Raw genomic sequence first — 10,450 nt, 5'->3', positions numbered from 1 at the left:
AAAATCTTAAATAGCTCCAAGAAAGTCTTAACCTTAACAATTGCTAATTAAGAATATCTTAGATAGCTTCCTGAAAATGTCTTAGCAACTAGTTGTTAGAATAACAAGGGAAGTTAATTCAGAAAACTTTAAAGGAAAACAACTTTTTAACAACAGTTTGATAAGAAATTCATTATTAAATTTATATGTTTATAACATGTGATAACAGTTACTTGCTAAGAAAATAAGTCTGAAAAAAGATTTATTTGCAAGTCTTAAACGCCCATTGCTTAAATTATACCGGTAATATAAAAAGTAAATATCTTTAACAAGTGGTTGTTAGAGAGCTAAGAGAAGGCAATTCAGATAAATTTAAAGAAATTTTGGCAATTTTCTGTGTGTCTTTTTAGTTTAGTATTAATAAATTCATATTAATATTAGACATAAATTGTTCATCGAGTTTTCCTAAAAAAGTCTTGCAGTAGGTTTACTTGTTCTTCTCTATTACTCCCAAGTATTCAACAACTGCCACAGTGTAATATTCTATTCCTCTTCTGTAATACCCTGTAAAAAATATACATCATTTGAGTGGTAAAATTCATATTCTTTGATATTTTTTCTATCTAATATATTGTCAAATAAACCATTAATTGAATTTTTACATTCACCAAACAAATTTATTACATTTGTGCATAATACTGGACAGATTTAGGCAGAGAAGTGTGATGGGGTAAACATGAAATTTGACCTCAGATACTTAAAAAAAAGGTAAGAACTATGAATAATAAACTGCATTTTGGTATCTTTATTTTTTTCTAAAAATGTGGCAAAATGAGCCAGTACTTCCTAATGGAAACATATCCAATAAAAGAGGTTAGGACAAGTCCCAGAGATGAGTAAACCAAGACCCTGCAGGATATCCCCCCCCCCCCCCCAAATATTTCTCATAGACGTTAAGCAGCCATAATTGCCATCAGATTTGTTCCCTTTTCCAGACTTTGTGTATTGCAAAAAGTCTTTATCTAAGCAATTAATACCATTGTCATTTGCTGGACAATATTAAAAAAAATTCACATTCTACAATTTCAAATTAGTTTTCATTACTTTATACCGGATTTATTTTGAAAGAGGCTAGACAAAAGGATAATTTTATCCAAGACTGAGCAATTAAATTCCTTTGCTTAATTCCCAAGAGATCTAGATAACATCTGCCTGATCAGAGATGCTCTACCGGTTAATTCCTCACAGGAAACTCATTAATTTATCTCTAATTCAACATCTAATTTGTTATTAAAATTCTTCTTGACTACTGCTTGATAATTACACCAATGTGGAATTTCTCTCTCGTTTTTGACACAAACAAAACATTATTATATTTGTTAAAAATTGTTGTAAAGTTAGCAATGAGAAAAAACTGTGTATTTTCTTGATGAAACATTTTTTAAATATCTGCAATATTCTTACATCTTTTTGGACTGTATAATTTAAAATGTAAAGACATACATATATATATATATTTAAATTTTGCCTTAAATGAAGGTCAAAGTGCCCTTTAAATAGGATGCGACAAACCTTCTATTTAAGATGCATCAAATGGTCGAGTACATGTATTACGGTTCTTGGTCTAATAGTTATCTAGTAATGAGACGGACAGGATTTTCCCCTTTCTTGACAATAACATCTTAATTAAAGGTCACAATGACCTATTTTTAGAGTGAAACACACCTTTTACACAAGATGTACCAGCTGACAAAGTTGGTTAATTTTATGCTCATAGTATAAAAATTATGAGCCGGACACGAAAAAGTAAACAGACAGACATATGGACAAACATGAACGCCATAACAAAATATGCCCTGCCTTAAGATGAGCGTATAAAATTATAATTCTCAGGCAGATTATTATTTCAAATATCCTCATTCAATTGACAAAATGAAAGCTTTATTACAGCAGAAGAAAAGAATCATGACATCTTAGTGAACCAGTTGCTGCGTAAAAAATCGTCCATTTGACAATTTTGAAGAAGTCAATAGAAATAGCAGTTTAATATTGTTTCTTTACCACTTTAGGGCGTAAAGTCACTTTGTATAATAGTTCCTGTAACGAATTCCATTTATAGGGTATGAAATACACTGTAGATTAATTACATGATGCGTTGAAATGCTTTACCTCACAAAGACCAATCATTTTTCATATGAACGTAATTTGTTAATATGTTTTAAAAATCAAAGCATAGATTTATATGGCACCACTTCCTATTATTATATTATGACAATGAGACTTGATTTGGCAAATTTTTCTTTAAAAACTTGTATTGCTTAATATGAGGAAATATCTGTCCAGTCCTATCTTTTCTCTGTGTCATGATAACAGATCTAAGAGTCCGTTATATATAAAGATTACCTAATATCGAGAGAGAGAGAGAGAGAGAGAGAGAGAGAGAGAGAGATTACCTTAGGTTTTTAATCTTAGTCGATGCCATCTAGTATAACATAAATTCGATCGTTTTTTTAAAACTCCACAAGACAATCCCATTCTTTCATTCACTGCTTCATATTCTTTTAGGGTATCAGAATCTGTAACCAAAATTATACATTTATTACGAGATATATCAATGAATCATTACATTTCATTGTTATTTAGTAAATGGATTAGTTCCGGTTGACAGTGAAGAATATCGGTACTTCGATTTCATTTTGAGTGAGGAGAAGTCCAACGAATATTATTTTTTAGGTGGCCTTATTAAATATGCGAGGAAAGAGTAAGCGCGGCTGAGGGAGACAGATGATGTTTACTTGAAAGCATAGTTAGCATACTGAATAATTTATCTATTTATGAAAAAAAAAAAAAACTTTACACATTAATTATTTAAACACACACACACAACACACACGGTGATTATTCTGAGTACCTATTCCGGGCATATTGAATACATATTCACACGTTTGTTAGGTATCAATGAAACAAAAACAAAATTTCAATTTATCAAAACCAGTCCACAAGATAGAAAAATTCGACGTGATTCACCCGTTGGTTACCGACGATTGCTTTTCCTTTTCGTAGAATTTCCCACAACCGTCAACGGACGAGTTCATTGGTTACTGTTGAAAGGTGAAACAGGTTAATCTTTCGTCGGTAACACAGTGTATTGATCTGACTACTCTATTCCAGTTTACATATAACAACAATTTTGGTTATATTTTAATATTACAAAGTCGTAAATTCTTTCCCTGTCATAGAACTATTATTAATTATTATGCTTCCTGTCAGTTTGTCTCTATATAATCAATACCCAACTATTTTCGCATAGTGTTCTAAGGATTTATATAGCGTAAGCATACTATGCCGAAATAGTGCACGGCTGTCTTTTCTAGAGAAAATGTAATAAGCACCCACGCTGGGGATCGAACTCACGATCTGGAGAACGTCAGTCCAACGCGTTACCGATTACGCCACAAACACCGCTACTTTACGGAATGTATTTTCAAGTATATAAACGTAGTTTTTATACATTTGTCACAAAACAAGAAATAAATGAATATAATTTCTAAAAGACTAATATTATTGATAAGGATCTTAAAGAAAAATTCTCTAACAAATAATGGAATTTATCAGTAACCAAAATTGCAACGTAACATGAACTGGTTCTTCGGAGTCAATAAAACGCTTTTTGATATAACGCTTGATTAAAGAATGTTCAAGAAAATTTTCATTTAGATTTAACGTCTGCAAACAGGTTTGGGATTGAGAATTTAATTAAATTGTCGTATACAAACAACAGTCAGCATAATAATTATAATAGTGTTATTATTTGGATGTACTATGCCGAAATAGTAGTCAGGGTTTGACACATAGTGCACTCGCCTCCGGCTCGTGCACCATGTGTCAAACCCTGACTACTATTTCGGCATAGTACATCCAAATAATAACACTATTATATAATTACTCGGGCTGTATTCGATAAAACATAATTCATAAGTTTTACGGACTATCATCGCATGCCGATTTTTTGGTAAATTTCTATTTTAAAGGAAATAATAGAAAAGCGAAGATGATGAAAAAAAGAACAAATGACTGGAATTTGATGTACCAATTTTAATCGATTTGACGGATTTTTTTCGGGGGGGGGGGTCTCATTTCAGAAAGAAACTTAATACTGGTGTAATAGATCAAATTTTGCTATGCATGTCTTTAGGATATACATATTAAATGTAAGTGAATTGAATAATATAAATACATGTAGCATATAAAAATACGTTCATGGAAAAGCGATCTGCTTAAAACGGGCGGGTTCAACAGAAAATAATGCTTCCACGGATATTCCTGAAATATACTGAATAAAAATAACTTTTAAAAGACGTGTGTCCGTAAAAGAATAATTGATGAAATTTTAAGTTTTGTATGATGTTAAAAGGTTACTAAAAATTCTTAACTCTTTCTTATATTTATCAAGCAAGTGAAAATACTTATTAGCCTATTTCTTACTTTAGATTTTGAATATTAATGACACTTCTTTGTAACTACTTTCTACAGCTTGAGTATTTCTGACATTTTGTCAATTTAAAATTAGAAAAGCGGCATTTGTGAAAATAATTTTAAAACAGGGCAGTTAGCAGTGTCTTTTCTATCTACACAGTTGTTATTATCCCTTGAACCATTATTCATTACATGTGTGTACTCCGTGATGCGAACAGAACGATGGTTGCGGATTAAATTATATTAATGGGAAAAATCAGCCTTACTACTTCTTGTTATATGGACACTGATAAAAATAACCTCAAGGGTAAGGAATGGATTAACAATTGCTCATTCGACACATCTCGGCTGTTTCATGTCAGTAACGCCGGGAATTATCCGAAGTTATCGAATGCGCAATCAAAAATTCTCGTCACACATTCAGTCTAGATATCTTCATAATGTGGAAGCTCAGAGATTTAAATAAAACGGCATACTATAGGATTTTAAAAATTCAATTCAGTTGATAATTAATCAATTAAAACTTACAGGAAAATAAATTTTCGATTAAAAAAATTCATTAAGTACATACAATGTTGGTATAATTTAAAAGAAATGCCGGTCCTGTTAGTCTTAACGTTACGATTTTCCAGTATTAAAGGACCAAAAATATGTATATATATTCACCCTTTTACAGGTTTTTTTTATCATTATTTCTCATTTGTTTAATACATGTATGCTGAACATTTAACTTTTTAACATTCAATCATTCTTTAAAACTTAAATACTTTGTACAAATGGCACATGTTTTTTAAGTCAAAATCATATATCTTACCTAGTCCTGAATTGACAGTTTCACTTGAATGCAAAAGATCTTCATCTTCAATACATGTTTTTCTCGATCTGCAACAAAATGTTTGAATGAGTATTTAACTTCCGCTCCTTTATTTCTGCGCATGTCAAACAGTTATTCTTAATTTGATTGGTGATTTTTGGGGATATAGCCAATCGAATTCGAATACGCTATTGAGGGCAAATATTTCGATTTCCAGTGATATGTTTCAGCCATTCTACAATTATGCCGACGGATTTTTTGTTAATTTTTTTTTATTATAAAGAAGATCCCACAAATTGCGACGCAAAGTAGACTCCCTCTTTGTAGGAAGCAGTGATACTGATGACAAGGACATAGAAGTTACTGTTGACGATCAAAGTAAGTGAATCTAATCTATTTACATACAATAATTACATATTACCTAATGTGAAGATGGTTGTACTATAAACGGCCAGTAGATGGTATTTTAATGTTTGCGAGTGTGGGTGTGTGGGTGTGAGGGTGTCTGTGTGTGTGAGAGAGAGGGTGTGGGATTGTGTGGGAGGTTGATTAGGTGTGTGTGTGTGTGTGTCAACTTGAAATTCTGCAGTTTTCTTTTTTCATTAAAGCTTAAAAGAATTGCACACAAAAAAATACCAGTAAAGTTATTCCTTTTCTATCACCTTAACATATAAGTCCATTTTAATTCGAAGTGCACAGTTCAAGTTTCCTATGAAATTATATACATGTATTGGCACTAAGCACCACAGACTTTTTATGAGCCTCGACACCTTTTTTGCCTACTGAGTTGAACATGATTTCAAATTTATTACTTGACCCCACCCCACCCCAACCACCGCCGAAAAATCAAGAATCTAATTACCACGTAACATGACGACTTTATTATTTTTCAAACGTCTAAACTTACTTCTCCCTTTTCAGAAAACCTCCCCATCTTACTCTAAATGTGCAGATACATGTAAAACACTAATCACCAGAATTTTCCCCTAGTTTTACGTCGAAACAAGGCTGAAGCAAAATACCTTACGAATTCCCCTTTGAATCAATGGCGTGTCAGCCCGAAACAGGGACAGAAGTGTTTGTCAGCTGTTCCTGGGGTGATTGCAATGCATTGATTTTTCCAACAGATTTTCAAATTTCTTGTGTAAAAAAAATGGTAGTTCATGATAAGGATTGAAGTGATATATCGCGATATGAAATTTTTTGCTATACCCATTCCTATTTTTTATTCATGAAAAGCATGCTCATTGTTAACTAAAACAAGTCATTATATGTACTGGTAGATATTATTGCCAGGCGCGGATCCAGGAATTTTTTCCGGGGGGTGGACCCCCCGTCCACCCCATTCAAAAAAACCCTTTTCCATCCAAGAAATATATTTAAAAAAAAACAAACAAACAGACAGACAAAAAAAAAAAGAAAAAGAAAAAACTCAACTCTTTTCCCAAACGTGAAAAACCTATTTCGTGAAGGGGGGGGGGGGGTTCGTTGACATTTAAAGCTTCATACCTATGACTTTTCATACCCATTTCACATAGATAGCTTTGACTTTTCATACCAATTTCACATAGATCCGCGTTTTCGAGGAGGGATCGTGTTTTTTTTTTTTTGGGGGGGGGGGTCCAAGGTCAATTTTACTTGGTATAGTATATATATTTAATAACTCTGCAAATTCCAGGCCCCCCCCCCCTTCTAGATCCGTGCATGATTGCGCAGTGTGATTAGGTCAAGTAATGACCTGTGGCCTGTGAAAATGAACATTTTGCTATCTGCATGTATATATCATAGAGATATACTACAAATCTATATATAAAGTAATGTTTTTAAAAAAATGTAAACAGGAGTACTTCTTCCACGACGTTTGTTTTAAATTATCTATTTAAAATGATAAATTAACATCTAAAGCTCTACAATTTTGCTAAGACGATGTCCTAAATTTTGATAATGTGGTACAACCTGAAGCCTCAAAATTATTTAAGCTTGATCCCTCATGAACTAAAGAGATTTTAATGAATCGATGAACTATCTAATTTACTTTTACATTAAAAAAAAAATAGAAATTAAAAGATATCTTACCTTAATGTATAGAGAACGTTCGGAGATTTCAACAGAACACAGGATAATAGAATTTCTGAAAGAGTGTAAGTTTTCGCGGGAAATGTTACCATGTTAATCTTATTTTGCATACGATGGGCTGGCTGAAGCCTGTCATTAATTTCTACCAATGGCAGCACTACAATCATTTCGACGGTCGCCTTTAACTTGTTTAGACAGATGTCCGAAACACTCATCACAGACATCAAAGGGTCAGATTTTCCTAACATTGAATAGCCTGGTACTCCGCTAATAATTGTTACTTTTTCCTCGCATAATTGACATCGCATAAAATGCTAGAATCTGAAAGACGTACTTAAAATATTTTAATAAAAATATATTTGGGTTTAAATAAACGATTTCTCAAGGAATAGGAAATCTTGTTACTCTAAAACTTTATCATTTACCATCAATGTATAAATATAAGATCAGATTTATCTAAAATAAGTCCTTTAGATAAATGCAGTCTTCCTGTGGGTTAATTAACGAAAACACTGAGATTTATTTTCTGCATTTTAAAATGTACAATGAGTTAAGATCCGCTTTATTTCACACCATAAGAAATACAGGTAACTCTCGAAACCTCGAAGTCCGCGGGACCGAGGAAAAACTTCGAGAGATCAAGAGTTCGAGTTTTCAAGAGTCCGGAATTTTCCGGGTTTGTTGCAGGTTTTAAAATTAGTCTTACCGGATGTAATGATTTTCATGCAGTGCAAACCTTTTACACGTGGTTTTTATAAAACAACGATATTTTTTCGTATTTCAGATGAATATTTCATTAAACTGAGTAAAGCAAAAAATGTATATCGTCATATCATGTATATTTATTTATTCTTTGTAATACGGACATCATACTACGCATTCGTTACATGAAAACCACATTTTACAGCGTCGTACATAGCATTGACTATTCCAAACATGATCATTGAACGCAGTTCTGTAAGTATTTGTCCAATACTAGTCGTCATATTGACATTGAGGCTGTTTCTGCTTTTTTTCATATTTCGTTTAACTTTGACACTGACTCGAAATAAAAATCAAATTAGTGTTTTGTCTTTTAATAAATTACCACTTTTCAAAGACACTGCGTTTCTAAATTATCGTAAGACAGTCGGAGATAATTATTTTAAAAGCATATAGGCAAAATATGATTCATTATAAATCAATTATCACCTTGCAGCATAAGTGTCACCTGAATAAACATCCTTTTCCTCGAGACCCGCGTCTTCTGCCTGGGGCCATTTAAATGTCCAGGTAAAGGTGCTAATTATATAACCTTGTATACACATAGCCACTTCGAGGTATCGAGGGAAAATTCTAATAGAATATGCATAGCGGGACTGCATTTTGACTTCGAGGGATCAAGGGTTTCGAGAGATCAAGAGTTCGAGAAATCAAGAGTAAATTTGCTTAGTTATATAGTGGAAAAATTCGGGACCGGAGACTCACTTCGAGCGATCAAGAACTTCGAGCGATCGAAGTTCGAGCCATCAAGAGTTACCTGTACATGTAATAAATGAATATTAGCCCTTGATATTATCCTCCATGAGGACCCATTTGTGGGCCGCCTAAATAACAAACATTTTAAAGCTTTGCACAAGTAAATCTAAAATAAAATGAAAAGATTTTGATGATTTTGATGATCATTTCTCTTTCTTCTACAACCCTCTTCCCTCTGCAATATTTTTCTGTTCTTATAAACCATTTCATACCCCGCACTCTAAAGATATTTATTTACATTTTTTGTGTAACGCGCATTTTTGTTTATATTCTTTATATATAGGAGAGGACAATCTAACTTATAAAAATCTCAACTAATTACTGATAAAATATGTTGAAACTTTTTTTTACATGTAAAAGGGATAGGTTAAAATATATAACGTGTAAAGTTTTGATAACTGTAAAATATATACATGTTACTGTTTGATGTGAGGAATTTCTACAGAATTAATGAATGTATTATTTTAATGATTTATTCATTATTAAACACGAGTTTAAACAAGATCCTTTATACTTACGTCTTCTAACAAAGCATGTACATGCATTTTGCGACACCCGAGAATACAGTAGCGTGAAAGATCTAATTTTTGTGACGTTCGTTACATACAACTTAAAGTTTCTTTATTAATGTTACATGCCACGTCAAAGCAACTGAGAATTTAATGATCATGCAATTTCAGCACTTTCAAAGTTCCATACTCATTGATAAATTCTCTCAAATTACCTAAGTGAATGAAAATAATGGATCATCTATTCGTTTTATAGCTCTACTGATAGTATCAAATACACGGTGTTTTCCCGAGTGGGAGCAAGTTGAAAGGGTTCATTTTCTACGGCTGATAAATATTCACTGTACCAACTTTCTAATTTCCTTGCTGTTGCTATGGGATGGGTAATAGTGAAGTATCTTTGGATCGAAGACTTTTCTTAACATATATTTCTTTATTTACCCGGCATAAAAAGTCATGAAATGACATGACACCCACATAAAATAAGCATGTTTTAATTTGACCAAACAAAAAATACTAGTATCTGTACATTTGTTGTGAAAATATATATAATTATATATATTTAAAAAAAATGTGAATTGATTGATATAACGATTCAAAAGTTCAACATATGCACCATATTTTATTTTGTACCGGCGAAATCTGAAGAGTTCCTTTCAAAGATCACATATGCATTATATAATTCCAATTAAAAAAATTACATTCTCAAAGTGTCTAGATTTTTCCGTTTCCATGATATGCGCATTTTTCAAATTTGTATGTTTGGAAAAAAAAGTGGGGGAGAGGGGAATATTTGTTGGATAATTTAATACATAGGAATCAGTTTAAAAGAAAAAAAAACGTTAGTTCATACACAATAACATTTAATTTATACAATGCTACGATGCCGTTGATATATTGATAATCTTTTAAAATATGAACAATGAAGTCAAACAAGGAGAAAATCTTGTGTTAAAAGTAGAATTAAACAGTCTATTCTAATGGAGACATGACCTCTAATGATAATAAATTCACTGAATAATAATTAGTATGCAAGTTTTGATTAACAGCCCCCCCCCCTTCCTGCCCTCCATTCACT

The 10,450-nt window shown here is 32.3% G+C and overlaps 1 long non-coding RNA gene across 1 annotated transcript; it reads right to left on the bottom strand.

The window, feature by feature from the left end:
• Window positions 1–389: 389 nt before the first annotated feature.
• On the bottom strand, window positions 390–5,355 carry LOC133205759 (uncharacterized). Its single transcript, XR_009723652.1, has 3 exons — window positions 5,270–5,355; window positions 2,433–2,555; window positions 390–543 (listed from the first exon to the last, which is right to left on the bottom strand). It is a non-coding gene; the product is annotated as an uncharacterized LOC133205759 (long non-coding RNA).
• Window positions 5,356–10,450: the final 5,095 nt, after the last annotated feature.

Source organism: Saccostrea echinata, unplaced genomic scaffold, assembly GCF_033153115.1.
Source record: "Saccostrea echinata isolate AGI-Se365-2 ecotype Australia unplaced genomic scaffold, CSIRO_AGI_Sech_v1 ptg000054l, whole genome shotgun sequence".
NCBI classification, from domain to species: Eukaryota; Metazoa; Mollusca; class Bivalvia; order Ostreida; family Ostreidae; genus Saccostrea; species Saccostrea echinata.
This window is presented reverse-complemented; position numbering and strand designations above follow the sequence as displayed.